Genomic DNA, 21074 nt, shown 5'->3' with positions numbered 1-21074 from the left:
GATTTCAATATACAAATACCATACTGGCGACCCCACAATAGGGATAAAACTTTTTCGCAAAAGGGAGTTTAACAAGACTCGTGGCCACTCATTAAAATTAGAAGAAAAGAGGTTTAGCCTTAAACTACGCAGAGGGTTCTTTACTGTAAGAGCGGCAAGGATGTGGAATTCCCTTCCACAGGCGGTGGTATCAGCAAGGGGCATTGATAGTTTCAAGAAACTATTAGATAAGCACCTGAACGACCACATAAAGACATATAATTACACACATAGGTTGGACTTGATGGACTTGTGTCTTTTTTCAACCTCATCTACTATGTACTCTCCTCCAATTATTAGACTTGTCCTAACATGCCCCTGCTGCACAGTCATTAATTGGGAAGATCAGTGTGCTTCTGCTTCTCTTCCCCCCAGCTCTTATGCAGCTGAGAACAGAGGGTATGTGATCACTTATAAAAAAAAGGAAAACATTTATAATTTTTTTATATCTATACAAAAATGTCTTGCCTTTCAGTTTTATTTGAAACTGAATGGGTTGTTTTACAAGGTGATAGTTTGCAATCACTTTAACTTGCTGCACATTTTTACTGGGGAGTTGTATACTTGCAGAGCACTTGAAGCAGAAATTCTAGTTGACAGTTTTCCAATTTGTAGCAAATTTGTGTGGCAAGTCTCTAGCAAGAGCAAAGTTGCAGTGGTGAGTCTACAGCATGAAAATTCAGCCACAGTGCCCCCTGTGGTGGGATCACTATTGTACAACATAGCTGAACCAGAACTTGCAGCAAACTTGCAGAATGTTTGCAAAGAAAGTTCATCTGGAATCATGCAATGCGGACTTGCTTAAATTGTGCGGCAAACTTTGAAGTCTGGCAAGTCTAGCAATAGCTTAACAAGTAATTTTCAAACTTGCAGCATGGTTGCTTGCTATCTGGTTGAGGCTCCGGCCGGTCTTCTGGGCTGCCTTGCAGCGTGACATCACATGGCACACTCAGGTACTGCCTGCGCAGGTCCGAGTGACACAGACATATTTTTAACTGGCAACCTTTTCCTGTCACTGCCATTTACTGCAGGAGAAAAGTGCCCATTGTTTACTGGCTGCCAGTAAAAATTCTGACGATTGGCAACACTGACTACCATATAGATTTGATCACAAAATGCCTAAGAATAAGTTCTCAAAACCATCACTCTCATTCATTCAGTAATGGGTATCTATTCCCTCATACCTTTCATTTGGAGTTTGGTTTCTCTTCACTTTTTGTGCTTTCCAGTCTTTCACTTTTTCCTTTCCTATCTCCCCCCCCCCCCTTTGTTTTATTTTTCTGCACTTCAGCTCCTACTCTTATACTTAAAACACACTGGTCACATAATTTTATACACATTTTTTTCACAGAGGTCCCTTTTGGGGTCACCAGTTCAAGCACACACCAGGATTATATCATACACCCTGACCCGCTTTGGATGTTGTTTGTATTGGTTGTTGTCGCCCTCAGCTCCCGGAGATGATGTCTTTGGCTAGTTTGCAATCCTCATTGCCGCACCACCAATACATAGGTTGTGTCTAGAATCACTACAGTTCTGCTCCTGATGAGTGGCTATAAGGCCACGAAACACGTTGAGCTAACAACAACCGTATCCAGTACCACTTGTTGGCCTATAAGATTACTTCATGACTCCATATATGTTTGTATCATTTAATTTGTGGAGGTTTTCTAATACATTTCATCTCTTTTACCGCAATTGATAGAAAATCAACTAGGCCAACAGGTTGCATGGGTATTAACTGCAATATGTGTATAATATGTATCAACTATCCCTTGTGTGTTTGTAAATGTATGATTTTTTATTGGATTGTCAACTAGTAGGTGATATTCATTTCAAATGTAATGTAAAGACTATTAATATAAAATAATGTGCAAAAATCATTGAGATATGGAACTATATAGCATTATTAACCAGTAAAGATATTTATTTTTCCTTATATCACACCTATTTATTTGATCCAGTGTGCCTCATATGAAGTCCCACCTCCTTCTCAAAACGTAATTTACTCAAAAATTCTAATTTAGTTTTAGCTTAGCATATTTTTCAGATACTCCTGCAGCAAGATTTTCCAGCAGTAATTAGAAAATTTGAAAATATTCACATTCTGCAATTGTCCTGATCACCAATATCACTGGGGATATTAACAGTAATATAAATCCAGGGGGAGTCCTTAACACAGCTTCCTCTTTGTACCATGATGGCTAATGAGAGCAGCATTGGAGAGAATGGAAGGTGCAGCTGAGGATGGTGGCAGCTACATGAACTTGTTGTTTTGCCCTGTCCTTATATAAGCCTATTAGTGATCCATTCAATGCTTTAATTCTGTCCCATTTTCTAAAGCCGTTGCATTCAGTCGTGCCGCCATCAATCAATGTAGAGTAATTTCCAGCTTCTTCTGCAGAATTTCTTTGATCTCCAGACAATCCACCTTATCAAGCCCCCCTTCTCCTGAATGAGCTATCTTTAGTGACACGGGTTCATTGATTGCCTATATTCATCTTGCTACATTTAGACACTGCCATCAATATTTATTCAGCATTGCCAAATCCAGTGTAATAAATATGACTTTGTCATGCAAGATGAGTCACCTTTTATACTTGGATTTACACTGTGGCTGGTCAGCGTTTCAGTCACCTCAGCTATAAATATCTATAAGCTAGAAACCTACAGAAATAATTCACAGAATTCCATTCAGGGATAAGTGGTGTCCGACGACAGAATAGCTGTGCTAACTGTTACAAATGATCATAATGGAAACAGTTACGGAGAGAACAAAGCAGGGGTCATTCATATAGGGCAGACATCCCAGATTCATGGAATCCTGTTATTTGGACTATTTGGAGCAAATAAGAAGCTATGTGTGCACTTTTGTGACTATTTATCCTGCTCCCAGCAGGATTGAATTTGATTTTTTACCTCTAGGACATTTTTCTAGTGCCTACCCTTTGAGCACGTTTTTATGGTCATATGGCTCCAACAGCTGAAAAAAAAAATATATGGGAAGGGGCATTAAATGAATTTCCAGAATTGGAACCTGTAGAAACAATCTTCAGTGCTCAGAGCAGAATCCTTCTAGTAGAATTTTGTTTTTGAAGGGCCTTTGTCAAAGGCTTGGGGCTTGAGTTGTTGGACAAATGCAGGATGCTTTCAGGTCCATTAGGCTTGTATCAAATATTACTTTGAGATGCATGTGAGATCCTGAGTGAGAATGCTGGTCAGAAGGACATCAATTGAAGGTCATTTAACTTAGAAGGAGATGCAAATGCTGGTCAGAAGGACATCCCTTGAAGGTCAAGTGCATCTGTCAATAAACTCTCACTAGGGTCAGGGCTGTCTTTAATAGTGACTAGACCCTGGACAAACAATTTTTTGCCCCCCCCCCCCCCCCCAAGCAATTTCGCTCCCCACCTTCTCAGAGACATACAAAAAATAGTAGCTAGACTCAAAATCTGTTTATTGAATCAGATCAGAAAGCGATTGCGATTGTTTTCCAGAGGTTATGGTGTATCATTACCACTCACTGACTGGCTGCTAGAGGTTATAGTACACATTATGGCTTTACTAATTATTTGCTATAGATTACAGCACATGACTTGTGTTTGTTAATCGGTTGCTAGAGATTACTGTACATCAATACTGCTCACTGATTAGTTGCTAGAGGTTACTGGATATTATATCATCACTGCCTGCACACCATGGGCTGGGGAGGTGAGAGGATCCATCAATAGATAGAAAACTCCTAGGACTCCTGGGATCAGTGGCAATGCTAGGGGAGGGGGGTGATCAGTGGCAATGCTGGGGGGTTGATGGGATCAGTGGCAGTGGTGGGCAGATGGGATTAGTTAGGAGGCAGTACACTGTGGCAAAATCTTAATCATGTAGAGCAAAGCTGGAAATATTTGGCAAGTATATAGTGGGGAAGTCTACACTGACCACCAATGTGAGGGGGGATTTGCACTGACCACCATATAAAGGGGATTTTACGCCACCCAATTCACATGCAAAAAAATTCACAGTGCTGTGGTATCATGTTATTTTGAAAAAGTGTTCCACCTCCAATTTGCCTTTGCAGAACAGGCTGATGGTAGGTTTAATGAGCACAGATGTAGGCAGGACTTTCAAGCTTGCCCCTTTACCTCCCCAGTGGGCAGCATTCAGCAGAAATGGTGGTGTATACGACCTCAGGGGGCATGATATACATATAAATACTGCCCCTATTTACATATCAATGCAGCCGTCCACAGCTATTTACATATTAATGTCACCGGTATTTAAATATTAATGCGGGTTATTTACATGTAAACAAAGGGTCTGCATATGGCAATAGGGCAGAGCTGGGCAGCATTAGTAACAGAACTTTACACTGAGATATCGTGACACAACACATGGCTAAAACGTTAAGGGACATGGGAATTTAAACTAGGATAGTTGGCAAGTATGAGGCAGCTGCTTTTGGCCCCACAGCAATGATGGGGCCCAGGGCAGCTGCCCCTTTTGCCCTGCCTTAAAGATGGCCCTGACTAGGGTTGCCACCTCATCCCTTTAAACCCGAACACATATGAATTACAATTGGTTCTGAGGCTAATTTAATTCAGATGAGACTCCACTTGAGTTTAACTACCACCTTAATCAACCACAGAACCTGTGTAATTCATATGTGTTTGGTTTTAAAGGGATGAGGTAGCAACCCTAGTGAGAGTTTATTGACAGATGCACTTGACCTTCAATTGATGTCCTTCTGACCAGCATTTGTATCTTCTTCTAAGTTAAATCAACCTGCTTCATGCTGCTTTTGCATTCCAGTAGACTTGTATGGGGAGAGAAGCAGTTTTGACATGAACCTGTTTGTCTTCTTTTTGGTCTTGGTCTCGCTTAGGCCGGCCATACATGGTGCGAATTTCTTTCCTCAGCCACGGGTTGCAGGAAAGAAATTTTCTTGATTCTCACATTAACACAAACCAGTGTTCCAGTCCTCAAGGTGCCACAACAGGTCATGTTTTAAGGTTTTCCCTCAGATTTAACGGCTGTGGTAATTACTAAGGCAGTTATAATGATAAAATCACCTGTTGGAGCGCCTTGAGCACTGGAACTGAGAAACACTGGTGTTGTTAATATGGAAATAAAGCAAATTTCTTTCCTGCAACCCGTGGCTGAGGAAAGAAATTCTCTCTGTGTATGGCAGGCCTAAGCGAGACCGAGACCAAAAGGAGACAAACGGGTTCATGTCAGAACTGCTCCTCTCCCCATATAAATCTACTGGAATGCAAAAGCAGCATGAAGAAGGTTGATTCAGTTTAGAAGGAGATGCAAATGCTGGTCTGAAGAACATCAATTGAAGATCATCTGTCAATAAACTCTCACTAGGGTTGCCACCTCATCCCTTTAAACTCCTAACACAGGCAGTGTTGATGCAGGAATTCCTTCTGCCATGCCATTGTCTTCTCCCTGAGGTTAAGTGGGGGAAGCCATCCCCACCTAGAGAAGACAATGATTATTTCTAACAGCTATAGCATCTGATAGCGATAATCACAGGTAAAACCTGGCATGCTGGTTGGTTTGATCAATCGATCTATCAATTTGGTATATTCAGTCTGCCCATAGATGGTTTGCATTGGAACTGCCTGAGATTTGAACCGTCTATGGGCAGGCTGAATGTACCAGATCAGAACCGTATATGGTCTGTCATTGTATTCTGTCTTGTCTTCTGATGAAGAGAATATTGTGTGCTAAGAGCCTATTAGGTTTTGATGAGCAAAACTGACAGCTTGCTAGTTTGCTGTTGCTCTTTTATTATCCAATCAGCAGGCTGGAGACAGGTAAACAACAGTGCTGTATTCTGTAAAGTGAACCTGTGTTTTTCTCATGCCCAGCAAGGCAACATTTTCCTTTTAACTTCTGACTTTGACAGCTGCTTATATCAGGAGCATAGATCATTTTTTTTATTGGGGGTACATGCCAAGGTTTGAAAAAATATAACAGCTATATTTTTACAGAAATAATTTGTTAATTTGCCCGCAGCCACAAAGCTGAGGCTCTAAAGGTGTTTGTAACATCTCAGTGCTGCCGAGCTCAGGGATCAGGAAACTTTTCCATCAGTGAACAATAACGTGTTCTACTCTTAGTTGGTTTTCAATGTATGCACTCAACGTTTTACTGCTAGCAGCAAGTTAAACTCAAAAATGATTGCATAATAATTGGTGAGTTTAACTTGCCATTAGCAGCAGCACTATGCCTGCAAAAACTGAAACTGGTTCACATGCAAAGCATGTTAATATTTAGGAAACCTGAACCCTGCCCTTGTTTTTCATGGTTTGGTTGTGGTATGTCTGGCCTGCCTGTTGTTAATTTGAGTTGCACACACACTTCTGAATTATCTGTTGTATGTCAACCTTACAACATTGCATAACGATTTTAAATCAGCCCCAATTTCTGTACATTCAAACCTCAGACCAGCTGCAATGCATGCATACACTTCAGACCTCAGACCAGGCCCAATGCATGCATACACTTCAGACCTCAGATCAGGCCCAATGCATGCATACACTTCAGACCTCAGATCTGTGCGTGTTTGGGTCTGGTTCAGTTGCGACTTCAGAAGCCTGAATTGCACCAGAACCTGTGAACAGACATGCGGCAGACCCCAGGCACGAACCCGCAGCCGCATATTTGTGAACCTGGCCTTAGACTTCATATCAGCCCCAATCTATACACTTCAGACCTCAGATCAGCCCCAGTTTATATATTTCAGACCTCAGACCAGCCCCAGTACATGTATGCACTTCAGACCTCATATTAAGCTAATGCATACATGCCCTTTAAACCTAATGCATGCATATACTTTAGAACTCATGTCAGGCAAAATCCATACACTTCAGACATCAGATCAGCCCCATTCCATACACATCATGTACCTCAGAACAGTCCTGACCCATACACTTCAGACCTCAGATCAGCACCAGTTCATACCATTTAAGCCTAAGATCAGCCACAATCTATACAATTTCGACTTCAGATCAGCCATAGTCTATGCCATTCAGATCTCAGATCATCCCCAAATTATACAATTTAGACCTCAGATCAGCCCCAATCTATATCAGTCAGACCTTAGATTAGCCCCAAGCCCTGTACATTTGATAGTGCACTGTCCTGCTGTAGCACAGTGCCCATTTAGTTAAAACAATTAGATGCAATTGCAAGCTCCTTTAACCCGGGGGAGTATAAAATCCTTAGTTTCCCCCCCCTCAGCAGCTTAAAATAGCCACATCTTATGAGGCAGAGTTAGCTGGGTAAGTGGTCTGCAGCCAGGTGAGAGGCCCTTCACTGTCAGAACCAGAGCACGGGCAGTCACGCCAGAGTACTTTGGATCCAGTAGGGTAGCCCTTTGTCCTTGGATCCCTCCAGCGGTTCAAATCCTGACCACGACACTATCTGCCTGGAGTTTGCATGCTCTCCCTGTGCCTGCGTGGGTTTCCTCCTGGTACTGCGGTTTCCTCCCACACTCCAAAGACATGCTGGTAGGTTAATTAGACCCTGTCCAAAAAAATTGGCCATAATATGTGTATGTGTATGTCAATGTTGTATGTGTTGTAAGTGTGTCGGGACCCTACAGGTTAAAGGACCGCATAAAAGCTGCAGATGGACCCCGGTGGCAAGAAAGCAACCTGAGGCGATTCAGTTCGCATAGGTAGCGCTATACAAGTCACTCATTCATTCATTCACCTGTGTTACCAAAACTAGACTTTACTGTGAGGTACACTATTTATGAGGATAATCACAAGTAGCTGTGTTCTGAACTGTTTTACTGAAGTAGTGACTCTCAGCTTGACTGTCTGTTGTTATAGGGACTATGCTATGTAGTCACATGTTAATCTAAATTAGTTACCAAAATATTGCTGTGAAGCATCCATGTTTATGCATGCTCTTTGCCATCCTAAACCTGAATTACTTTAAAGTATTTGTAAACATACAATGTTATAGACACTTTCTGATCCAGTTACAACTATGCAGGCACCATAAATGTTTTGCTAGGTTTCAGATATTATCTATTTTAACTTTTTTACAAGGTTAAAAAATTCTGTCATGTAACCTTGCATCTCTTCTTCCTGATAGTGCAGACACCCAGTGTACCTGTATTCCACTGCCTGTTCAGCCATCAGGCTGTGTTCGGGAAGGGGTGTGGGCCCGTGGTAGTCTGTGATTGGTTTGGGGGCATGGTGGCTGAACAAACTAACCAATACAGGCATGCTGTGCATCTGTGCGGTATCTTGAACTTCTGAATGGCCAGCCAAAGGATGAAAACTGGCCACACTGACACAGTTCAGCTTCTGTGCTTTGTGTGGTCAGTTTACATTAAAGCAGAAAGGTGACTGGCTGGATCAACCAAGTAGTTCATATGGAAGAAATACATGAATATGGTAAATACTATGAGCTGATTATCAGTGCAGCCCCAATAGTGCCCATCATTGATGCCAGTCAGTGCCCAGCAGTGATGCCAATCAGTGTCCATCAGTGATGCCAATCAGTGCTGCCTTTAAGTGCCCTTCAGTGCCTGTTCATCAGTGCCGGCCTTTAGTGCTGCCAATCAGCGCCCATTAGTACTGCCTATCTGTGCCGCCTATCAGTGCCCATCAGTGCCACCTATCAGTACCCATCAGTGCCACCTATCAGTGTCCATCAGTGCCACCTATCAGTGCTGAATATCAGTGGCCATCAGTGCCACCTATCAGTGCCCATCAGTGCTGCATATTGGTCCCTCCTCATCAGTTCCTTTCAGTGCCATCTCGTCAGTGCCAATCAGTGCAGCCTATCGATGCTCATCAATGCAGCCTCATCAGAGCACATCAGTGAAGGAGAAAAATTACTTATTTACAAAATTTTATAAAAGAAACTAAGGAAAAAAAATATTTTTTTTGCTAAATTTAAAAACCAGTGGTGATTTAATACCATCAAAAGAAAGCTCTGTCTGTCTCAAAAAATGATAAAAATGTTGTCTGGGTATAGCGCTGCATGACTGTGCAATGGTCATTCAAAGTGTGACAGCGCTGAAAGCTGAAAATTGACTTGTGCAGGAAGGGGGTAAAAGTGCCCAGTAGGCAAGTAAGTTAATGAGACTACCATAGTATAAATATATATATATATATATATATACATTGTATTGTTTATTGCTCCCCCCCCCTCCCCCCCCCCCCCCCCATAGTTTGTAAGTTCTTCTTGACTGTTACATACGCAGATAAAAACAAATTAGAAATGCTTAAAGGGTAACTCCACTTTCATGGGAAAAAAGAATATAGCATATACAACTGTAATTAAATAAAGTCATAATATAATTGAATGTTATTAAAAATTACCTTTCCTTTTCAATCTCCAGCTCTGTCATTTTCTGTAAAATGAAATGCAATATGGACACCTGGAGATGTTTCTAGGAAGCCCCCTAGAAAAAGCATTTCTTGCTTGCATGATTGACTCACTGGTTTTCATAGAAGTCTACACTAAGATACAAGTCAGATGTCAGGCATCCCTTGCAACAAAAATTTCATTTTTGGTGAGATACTCCCAATAGGAAATTACATTTAAAGGGATGCAGATCCTGCAATGTTCCTTATTAGAGCCATGCAGGTGCAGCAGCTGATTAATAATTATGAAACCACTCCCATTAGATTCACTTTCTCACATGGACACAGACAAACACACAGGGATTTCTTCTGAATAACAAAAGGTAGGAATCTTCAACAAAGTTTGATAAAATACCTGCAATGTAGATAGATCACCCGAGGGGAATACTTTTTTTCTCAACAAAAGTGGAGTTACTCTTTAATGTTGTGTGGTCAAATCTGTCAAAAACTAAAACAAAAAAGGAATTGAATATTTATTGAAGTTATACAGCAAACCTTGATGTTTTAGAAACATTTATTATAAATATTTCACACTCAGATATGCAATTACTAATATAAGATATGCTTGAACAATTGTTGTACATGGCAAAAAAAAGTCACTGCTTGTAAAACTGGATGAACAGTGAACCACAGACTAAATTAAACAAATAACCTCATGTATGGCCTTATCAGCTACGACAGGTGTATTTGCAACTAGTGACTAATATCTGTCTGCCAAAGTCAGAACAAGATGTGTAAAAGTACACATAGAAAGTCATAGAGAAAAAAAGTTGATTACTAGTGCGATGGAGTCATGAAATAAGAAGTGTATTTTTTCATCCATTTTCTGAACTCTATGCTTTAAATTGGACTTTCTTTAAAACTGAACTTTCGTTATTTTTTTTCTTTTAAGCCAGCAGCTGTTTCTTCTTTTTGCTGTGGGTCCTCAGATTTGGCATCTTGGATATGGAAGCTGGCTGTGGCACCCCAAGCAATGCTCTGTGAATGGCTTTGCATCCTTCTGGACAGTGTCATGTATTCTGACTCCGATTGTTGTGAAGCAACTATCCCATGTGAGACCTCTATGCCTGGTCTGTATAAGATATAATCACTGAGGACAATCCTCATCAGATAGTTTGAACTCACCAAATACCGATTCCATCCACAAAGATTCTTTTATTCTGAACATCAGTTTACAGCAGATGACAGGATACAAACAGATGAATAGCTTGTAGTATTTATGCAGTCAAAAGATGATATTGTCTGTAACTTACAATGCAGAATACGTGTGCCCTGCTACATGTGGCTTGCAGCTGTATCATGACACAGGAAGTACAATAACAGGAAGAAGGGTGGAGCATTACATACTAAGGAAGTATGTCATAAGATAAGGGAAAATGATGTGAAAACAAGTGCATTACCACGAAAGGTCACTAGATGGCAGCATGTGAACTAAATATAAAGGTTCATAGAAAATGGGTAAGGGACAATCTATATAAATTCTATGCCCTGTCGGGGTAGCACAAGTGGAGGAAAATGATCAGCAAGTTGTCAGTCTCCACTTTTTCTCAAGAGATACAAATGGTGGCTGGACAAATCCAATTCCAATTTACTATGTGGAGTAAAGCAACAGGTTCCAAGAGTAGTAAATCCCAATAATAAAACAAATGTAAACATCAGTACACCCGCTCCCCTGCAATGGAATGTCACAATATGCTAGCATGCATCAAACATTTAGGAGATATTAATTTTCAGGGCTTTTTTTCAGCGGGAATGCGGGGGGGGGGGCATCTCCAGCACTGAATGTATGTAATGGGAAGGGATGCTGGGGTGTGCTGGAGGGTCTATTAACACTGGCTTCTGGGGGATCTGTTGTTGCTGTAGGGTATCAATTGTTGCCGGGAGGGATCTAGTGTTGAGGGAGGGGTCTATTATTGTTGGCTGCTGGAGGAGATGTATTGTTGCTGACAGGGGGTCTATCAATGCTGTGGTGAATCTATTTTTACTTGCTGGGTACTTTGTTGTGGACGAGTCTATTGCTGCTGGAGGTAACTGTTGTTGAAAGGGAGGCGTATTGTTGCAGGCTACAAGGGATATATTTTACAGCCTATCATTAACAAATGTCATACAAATTACTTAGCACCATAAAATTATACTTGGTTCTGTATTCTCTAAAAGGGGTGGTGATGGGAGGTGGATAGGGGGAGGGATCAAGGGGCAGTGCCCAGAGGTGGGTAGGGGGCAGAGACAAGGGGGGACTTGAAAGGGCAGTTCCTGCACCTATAGTGTGAGAAAAAAAGCAGTTCATTTTACCTTTAGGTAAGCTTTAATATAAGCTTGCCTGTAGGTAAAAGTGGCAGAACGGACTTTACTGCCACTTTAAAGGGAATCTATGTAAATGTAAAAATGTAATTTTTTTTGCAGCCAGTCCGTAGCTACATTCATTTTGTTTTTTCATTTTTTAAGTTTTCTTTCCTTTATTTTAATCTGGTGATTCTGTGAGTCCTGATCTGTGATTATAACACTCATTTGCCTGTATCAAGACAACAGAAACTAAATAGGACTGTGGAATCCATCCCTTTCCTCCTGTCCATAACATAGATGGGGGAGGTTCTTGAGTCTTCCTTTGCACTGAAATATCGGAGAGGGTGTATATGAGCCCAGCTGTCAATCAATCCTCTAATAGTGGAGGGCAGGAGGCAAAAACATGCCTGTCCTAAGATATATATGAAAAGGTGAGTGTGTTTCTGATGTAGATGGGATTGTCACCAATTGCACAGATATCATTTGATTTATGGATCATATTGTATAGTGGCTTACTTTCAAGATTTAAAAAGTGGAAATGTGGATGGACTGTATGTAAGCAGGACCCTGATTGGCTGCCAGCGACAATCATGCTGGCCAAGAGCACCTCCCACCGTCCTCCTGCAATAGGAACAGAATGGGGCACCATGCACCTGAAACGTGGAGGAACACCTCCATCTTGGTCATTCACATAATACTGGCCAGAGGCCCACATCCAGAAATAAAGTCATGTCCATGTGATCAGCCTATTAACATTATGCTGTAACAATTCTTTCCATAACACATTTACGCCTCTTCCTCTTTGCACCTGACATCAGCAACACTGTACATTTCAAGTTCAACTGTACGCGAGGATGCTGACAGCACTTCCAGTTCCCTCATTGTAGGTGCTCTATGGGTTCTCCAATGGAGCCTATACTGGGCTTGCCCCGAAGGGTATAATTCACCAGTCTGTAACTTTACATACTAATATACTATAGGCAATCCTTTCCTATCAACCAGTCATTCACTCTGCCCCTGTTAAAAGATAGGCAACATTGGCCTATACCTTCACCAGGCCACTGCTTCATTACTCTACCACATCCCTCCTGGTTGCTGCAAGGCACCTAAGGAGATCCCACAATGCATGCTCTCCGTCGAGGAATACTGGGATGGTTCTAGATGCTGAAGAGCTCCCCTATAGAGATATTAGTTCAGTATCTCCTAAACTCTATCATTGTCATAATTATGGAACCACAGAACCTCCTGCAAATAGTTTTACACAGCTTTGAAGAGATATCAGGTCACAACAATTCTAATTTTTCCATGGTAGGTAAAGGAATTATCCTTGTGTTAAAGGTATTCTAACATACACTATATTACCAAAAGTATTGGGACACCTACTTTTACATGCACATGAACTTGAACTAATGGCATCCCAATCTTAGTCTGTAGGGTTCAATATTGAGTTGGCCCTCCCTTTGCAGCTATAACAGCTTTAACTTCTCTGGGAAGGCTGTCCACAAGGTTTAGGAGTGTATCTATAGGAATGTTTGACCGTTCTTCCAGAAGCGCATTAGTAAGTTCAAGCACTGATGTTGGACGAGAAGGCCTGGATGGCAGTCTCTGCTCTAATTCATCCCAAAAGTGTTCTATCAGGTTGAGGTCAGGGCCAGTCAAGTTTCTCCGCCCCAAACTCGCTCATCCATATCTTTATGGACCTTGCTTTGTACTGGTGTGCAGTCATATTGGAACAGGAAGGGGCCATCCCCAAACTGTTCCCAAAAGGTAGGAGCATGAAATTGTCCAAAATGTATGCTGATGCCTGAAGAGTTCCCCTCACTGGAACTAAGGGGCCAAGCCCAACACCCAAAAAACAACCGCGCACCAAATGATTTGGACCAGTGCACAAAGCAAGGTCCATAAAAACATGAATAAGTGAGTTTGGGGTAAAGAACTTGACTGGCCTGCCCAGAGTCCTGACCTCAACCTGACAACACCTTTGGGATGAATTAGAATGGAGACTGCGCACATGGCCTTCTTGTCCGGGATCAGTGCCTGAACTCACAAATGCGCTTCTGGAAGAACGGTCAAACATTCCCATAGACACACTCCTAAACCTTGTGGACAGCCTTCCCAGAAGAGTTGAAGCTGTTATAGCTGCAAAGGGAGGGCCAACTCAATATTGAACCCTACAGACTAAGACTGGGATGCCATTAAAGTTAATGTGTAAAGGCAGGTGTCCCAATACAATTGGTAACATAGTGTATGTGCTATCTAGCCTGTTTAACACTTGTTCCTGCTTACTATTACTTACAGATCACCTCATAGGCCAAAGAGCAGTAGTACTATCTGCACTGACCTATCTTGGTGGATAATATTCATTGTAATTAGGATGTTACATTTTGTTGTAAAATGATTCTTTCTCTATTATGTGTGTATTTTCCTTGTTAGTCATTGTATGCAAAGTTTATGATTTGATTTATTCCATCACTGGAAATGTGAAGAAAAAAAGTGTAAGCAGGGGTCACCTTAGGACTTTTGCTTTGTGTAGTACCAAACCATGCACAAGATAGTGTATACTTTTTTGATGCAATGGATCTTATGCGTTGTGGTCCTCTGCATCAAGAAAATGGGCCAGATTTGGTTTTTGGTGTTCTGGAGGAAGGGGAAGAAGGAAGAATGAGGACTGCAGCTTGATGGAAAGAGAAGAGAGAAGCTACAGCAAAATGGAAGGATTACGATTGAAGGTGTGTGCATGTGGGGGGGGGGGGGGGGGGCTTTTAAATGCCACCTGTGATGGCAGGGGGGGTTGAGGTGTTTTTAAATGTCACTGACCACCGATGATTGTCGGATTGTTCTGAGGAGGTTTAAAGTGTCACTAACCACCAATGATGGGGGGTTAATGTGACACTTATGCCCCATGCACAAGATTGGACATTGATCGGACATTCCGACAACAAAATCCATGGTTTTTTTCCGACGGATGTTGGCTCAAACTTGTCTTGTATACACACGGTCACACAAAGTTAGTTGGAAATTGCGAATGTCAAGAACGTGGTAATCTACAACACGAACGACGAGAAAAATGAAGTTCAATAGCCAGTGTAGCTCTTCTGCTTGATTCCGAGCATGTGTGGCGGAACTGAGTACACACGATCGTAATTTCCGACGACGGATTTTGTTGTCGGAAAATTTGAGAACCAGATCTCAAATTTTGTGTGACGGAAAATGTCCGATGGAGCCTACACACGTTTGGAATTTCCGACAAATAGCTCCCATCGAACATTTTCCGTCTGAAAATCCGACCGTGTGTATGGGGCATCACTATTATTGATTGGGGATTAGTTGGAGGGGAGGGGGCTTAAAGTGTTTTGAGTTTATCCATGATATTTAACCATTGCACGCAGTGAAATTTTATCCTTCAGGGAACTGGCCCTTGGTTTCAGTGGGCAACTTTTTAAGGCTAAGCATGCCTTTTCTATCTCAATACCAGCATGTTTCTTCATTTCCAATAAAAGGGGAAAAAAATAAGATCACCTTGGGGCGGTCCACTTTCCAAAATGGGGCCATCTTGGAGTGTTTGTAATATTCTGACATTTTTATTTGATCTTTATTAATAGAAAATGGGAGAAACTGTTTCATTTTTCAAAATATTTCATTTTTTACCCCCTTGATATAGTAAAAAATTAAAAACCAGCTGGTTAATAAGTGCCATGAACAGAAAGTTTATATGTCTGAAAAAAAATATGAAATTAATTTGGGTATTCTATTGCATGCCCAAATCGTTGTCAAACTATCACAGCACCAAAATCTAAAGATATCCCAGAAAGAAAAAGGGCTGTAACATATTGTTATTGAGATGGTCAAAACCAATCATTTAGCTTAATTGGCCAATAGGAGGAATTAGAAGGTTGGAGGTAGGGGCCAATTTTGACTTTAATAGAAAAGTTGTAATTTGTATAAATCTTCAACAGTCTGGACTTTCAGGTTTACTCAAAGCAGAATGTAAACTGATACTAAAGTCAAATTTAAATAAATAAAATGTCATACTTACCTTCTCTGTGCAGTGATGTTGCACAGAAAGCACTCTCTTTTGGCAATCTCCTGCCAACACTGTCACCTTTTCACTGCTCCAGGTGGCTCCTTAGTAAGCCAGGTGCTTTATGTGTCCATAGGCACACACAACCTATGGCTCCCACTGCCCTCAATGTCTCCTGTAAAAGCAGGAAGTGAGAGGAGCAGTGCATTACAAATAGTTAATATTGATTGGGAGAATTTTGTTTTGCTTTGAGATACTAAAGTTGATGCTTCATATTTTTAGCTAACCTTTAAATATACGTTTCTAGTATGGAGAAGCATAGTTGTTTTGGGGAAAATAAAAATTATTAATTGCAATAGATACAAATCATAGTGCCCAAGGCTTGTATGTACTTGAACAGTTACAAAAAAAAAAAAAAAAAAATACAACACCAGAAATAAATACTATGATGGACGTTTGTATGACGTTAAATATGACAAATGAGGCAGCTTACCTAAACAAAATGGAGCTCAGAGAGAGAGAGAGATATAGGGCCATGCATATTCTGAGCCATTTTATGTTATTGAGAAATTTTAATGGCGTCATGCTTGAGTATCTTTCTATTGCTTTTTATCTTTTGGGCAGGTTTTATTATATACTATAGCTAAATAGGAGCCATTCAAACTCTAGAAGTGGACTAGAATAGTGTTTCTCCCTCTTAAAAAGATACTTTCCTTTTCAGCTTAGATTCACATCCTGTCCTTCACATTCTAATACGACATGGCTTTCTAATTTCACACTCGAGCGGTGAGCGCAGAATATTGCTGCTTTCCTGCATAAAAATTACTTCTGCAAACATTACCTCTGTGGTTTTGCAACTGACAAATTAAGCATAGTCTCTTCTGACCTCAAGTCTGATTAGTTAGGTTATTTATTACAACAGTCAGGGTAATAAACTATGTCAGAATAATGTTTACATAGTTTGATAGCTTGAAGATTGTACTTTCAATGTTGACTGATTATTTTTTTTTTGGGTGTTTGGCTGAATTACTAGGGGGAAAAAATTTGATTTTTAAAGAGGAATCAGGGCTCTTTTTTTTATACCTGCTTGTACACTGAGCCACACATGCGCAGTTCAGCATTCATTTTCAGCTCCAAACTGTGCTGTGATGATGTGACTACTGTGTGCATGTACAGGAATGACATTATCATAGTCTTTACAATCAAGCGGGTGTAGAAAAACTGCGAGAATATGGAAGTGACCGTGACAGTTAAGAGCACTGACATCACAGCACTGGAGCGGATCACTTGACAAGTAAGCCTGCCATATTGTAATATGTGCTGTGCATACTAGTACATTATGGCATACAGCTCCTGGGGGCCTTTTTTTTATCCCCAGGTTTAATTCTGCTTTAATGGAAACCTGTCATGGGCTACTTCTGAAAATGCTGTCTGACCGGCTATAGTCAGTGGCGCCAGGGGGGGGCTGACCGGGGCTATAGCCCGAGTGGGTCCCCAAAAAGCCCTAGGTCTCGGTATTAACAATTAAAATGATTGTCCCCGAGTCCCAAGACCTGGGGTTGGCCAGAACCTCGGGGCTATAGGCCACCTGCCCTCGAGCTGCTTTTGGACCGATCTGCCAGTCTGCCTCTGAAGGGAAGGGGGGGTGAGCGCCGCCGGTTTTTACAGAGTGGGAATCTCTATCTCCCACTTACCTGGTGTTGCTGAGTAACATACGAAGTCCCACCTCCTGGACTGGCTCCTATGATGGAAGTCACGCTGGTCCAATGCCAGGATGTGTGACGTCCATCATAGGAGACTGTCCAGGAGGCGAGACTTAGTGTTACACTGCAGCCTTGCCGGGTAAGTTGGAGATCCCCGCTCTGTGTAAACTGGTGGCTCTCTTCTTCCGATGGGCACTGCTGTCTGATCAAGCTGCATGGGCACAGGTAAGGCTGAGCTGATGGAATGGGCACTGATCAGTCTGCATTGATGTCTGATGATGAGGCTGCATTGATGGGAAATTGTGGTGAGATTGCATTGATGGGCACTGGTGGTGAGGCTGCATTGATGTGCACTGGTGAGGCTGAGCTGATGGGCACTGGAGACATTGCATTGATGGGCACTGGTGAGGCTAAGCTGATGGGCAATGATCAGGCTGCTTGATAGGCACAGGAAAGGCTGAACTGATGACTGGGCACTGGTAAGTCTGCACCAATAGCTGGACACTGATGAAGCTGCATTGATGGGCACTGATGAGGCTGAATTGATGGGCACTGGTGAGGCGGCATTGATGGGCACTAGTGAGGCTGAGCTGATGGGCACTGGTGAGGCTGCATTGATGGGCATTGGCGAGGCTGCAATGATGGGCACTGATGAGGCTTCATTGGTGGGCAGAGATCAGGCTGCACTGATGGGCACTGGTGACAGTGCATTTATGGGCACTGATCAGGCTGCACAGATACGCACTGATCAGGCTGCACTGATGGGCACTGGTGACACTGCATTGATGGGCACTGATCAGGCTGCACAGATAGGCACTGATCAGGCTGCATTGATGGGCACCGATGAGGGTGCACTGATTGGCATTGGTGAGGCTGCATTCATGGGCACTGATGAGGCTGCATTCATGGACATTGCCAATGCCCCAGTGCTGATCTTCATTCCCCTTTTTGAGGTCAGAAAGGGGCATTATGGGATCCAATCACAGGCTTCTCATAGAGAAGCCTATGATTGGAGCAGATTGCTGGCTCAGAGCGCATGCCCATGCTCTGAGCCAGCAAGGGGAGGGAGGTTTTTTCAATTTAAAATGTGGAAGGGGTTATCAAATTTACCTTCGGGCTGAAGCCCCTGGTCTTTTTCCCACCTACAACACTCATGGTTATAGTATTTAACAATTGCTTTCTATTTATAAATAGCTCTCTTTAGCTGGCAGGCACTACACTGAATAATTGAATAAAGGGGTGTGTATGCACACACACCAAAAAAACAATAGGAGATCACAGTACCTTACATTATGATTTTAATAAATAATGGGAGTCAAACATATGTGGTATTACCTGTACCTATAGGATGGAGCAGGGGCATTGCTAGGGGGTGGCTATTGGGGCTATAGCCCTGAATCTGGGGCCCATAGCCCAGAGTTTCTTGCTGCAGGGTCCCTGCCTAACCAGTGAGTCATGGTCACGGCTGCTGTGGCGGATGGGCTGGCTGCATGAGACAGACTGAAAAGAGAAGTGAGTGGGCGGACAAGCAGAGATGAAATCTCTGGCCACCCGCTCCACATCAGCGCTCTTTACATCTGGGCCTCTTCAATGTGGGAGCAAGGTGTGGTGGGAGTAGAGGGATGACATACATCAGCGCTCTTCTGCCTTCACAGCGTGGTGGATTGCAGGTCACGTGCTTCCTGTCATCGGTGTAGCTCCACTTTGCAGCCAGACCCCCTTGCTTCAATGACAGGGGTGCGGTGGGGAGCAGCAAGATGACACATCTGGTGGCCGGTGACATGGTAAGTGACAATCTGCAAATGGTGGCAGGAGATGTGGCAAGTGACAATCTGCAAATGGTGGCAGGTGACGTGGCAAGTGACAATCCACATCTGCTGCCAGGTGAAAGTGGCAAAAGACAATCCACATCTGGGGGCAGGTGACATGGCAAGTAACACGCTGCATGTGGTGACAGACGATGGTGGCAAGTGACACGCTGCATCTGGTGGCAGGAGATAAGGCAAGTGACACGCCCAGGGCTCCCATTGATTCTGCCTTATGGTGAGTTGAACCAACACCAGGCATGGCTCGCAAAATATGGCACGACCCCAACCCCCCCCCCCCCCCCCCCGCGCGCGCGCAGGCCTAAAAGGTTGGTGACCACTGCTATGGGCTCTAGATCTTTTGAAGACCTAGCAACGCCCCTGGGCTGGGATGGGGTATATAGGTATTGGAGATATAATAAATATCCAATAGTAAGAAGAATGGAGATAAATATTCAAGCATATTGCTTACTTACTGGCAAAATGCAGCACGTGTGTCTCTGTGCCATTCATTTTTACGTGATTGTTGCATGATTTATTGTGTGACAATCGTGGCAAACCGCATTATGCAAAGCTTATTGCCCAAAAAATGCTCCTGCTCCTTTTTGGGTGACAAGCTTCAAGGGATGTGGTTTGCTATGACTGCTGTGTGATAAATCAAGTGACAATCACGGGAAAACCACACAGCGTTTTAGGTGTCATTAAAGATGAATGGCACTCAAACAAGTATGCTGAGTTTTGCCAGCATTGCAGTGCAATTTGGGATCATAGGCAGAATTGATGCGATTCCACCCGCAATCCTAAATCGCTATTTCCTTTACATTTACCTTTAACTATGTAGTGCAAGGGCCTGCCTGACTGCAAACAAATTGAAAGTGTTTAGGTTTGACCTCCTATTATATGGTTTTGATAACTCTAAAGGACAGTTGTACAAGAAAATTGTATAAAAATTGTATAGTGTGTAGCTAGCTTTAGTCCCCACTAATGATGATCGGTAGCTCAGAGGACCGGTACCCGATCATTTGACCACTATGAAAGCCAATCACAATGGTCACATGATTGCTGGAGGGGAGTAATCTCCCTGTCACCCCCTGTGTAACATCAGAAAGAAAGCAGCAGAACTATTCTGGACAGTACACAGGGGCTGAATATTTGGTGCGTGTCTACGGCAGACAGGAGCTGCCTGATTGGTCGCCATCTGTTGAAGGGGCATGACTGAAAATGGTCTACTGATCGGCACCTATTGGCTGAGAGCACTGACCGCTGTGTTCTGGTGGGGGGCCATCCCCTGGGCAGAACACAATAGCTCAGTAGGGGAGATCGCTACTAAGCTCTTCAGTTTTTTCTTGTTCAGCCCATTGGGTTTAACGAAAAAAAAAATACTAGTATGTACCAGGCTTTAGTTTTATTTGGTGATCACATTGTTACAACAGATTTCGAAGCCACGCAGGACCCCTTCATCAGGCATGTGACACATGTGTAGTCACATGCCTGATAAATGGTTCCTGTGTGGCTCCGAAACGTTGCAATCTGATGTAACGATGTAATCGCTGAATGAAACTTTGGACTAATTCTAGAGACCGTTGGTGTGCTGGTGACATTCTCTTTCTCTAATTAGACACGGTTCCAGCCAGTGATCGCTTCAGCACCCACTTATATGAACAGCCATTTCTACTGGAACATGTGTGTTGGGAATAGTGCATTGGAGGCCTTAGTTTTGGCCCCTTATGAACCCAAGTGCAGCAGGACTCAGATAAGTCAGGGCTGTATTGCCTTGCACAGTGTTGTGAATCTAAAACTATAAACATGGTTACACAAGTGGAAAGCA

The 21074-nt window shown here is 42.6% G+C and overlaps 1 long non-coding RNA gene across 1 annotated transcript in view; it reads right to left on the bottom strand.

The window, feature by feature from the left end:
• LOC143940869 (uncharacterized) overlaps positions 1 to 21074 on the bottom strand; it is a 58081-nt gene that overhangs the window by 13247 nt on the left and 23760 nt on the right. Inside the window, exons 2-3 of the long non-coding RNA XR_013263946.1 lie at positions 15754 to 15913; positions 9790 to 9882 (exon numbers count right to left, since the gene is read on the bottom strand). This is a non-coding gene — a long non-coding RNA (uncharacterized LOC143940869). The remainder of the gene's footprint in view (positions 1 to 9789; positions 9883 to 15753; positions 15914 to 21074) is intronic.

The sequence above is a fragment of the Lithobates pipiens genome, unplaced genomic scaffold, assembly GCF_037356315.1.
Source record: "Lithobates pipiens isolate NorthernLeopardFrog02 unplaced genomic scaffold, aLitPip1_a1.2 Scaffold_3, whole genome shotgun sequence".
Classification (NCBI taxonomy): domain Eukaryota; kingdom Metazoa; phylum Chordata; class Amphibia; order Anura; family Ranidae; genus Lithobates; species Lithobates pipiens.
Note: the sequence above shows the minus strand (reverse complement) of the source record. Positions and strands in the feature narration are given on the sequence as shown.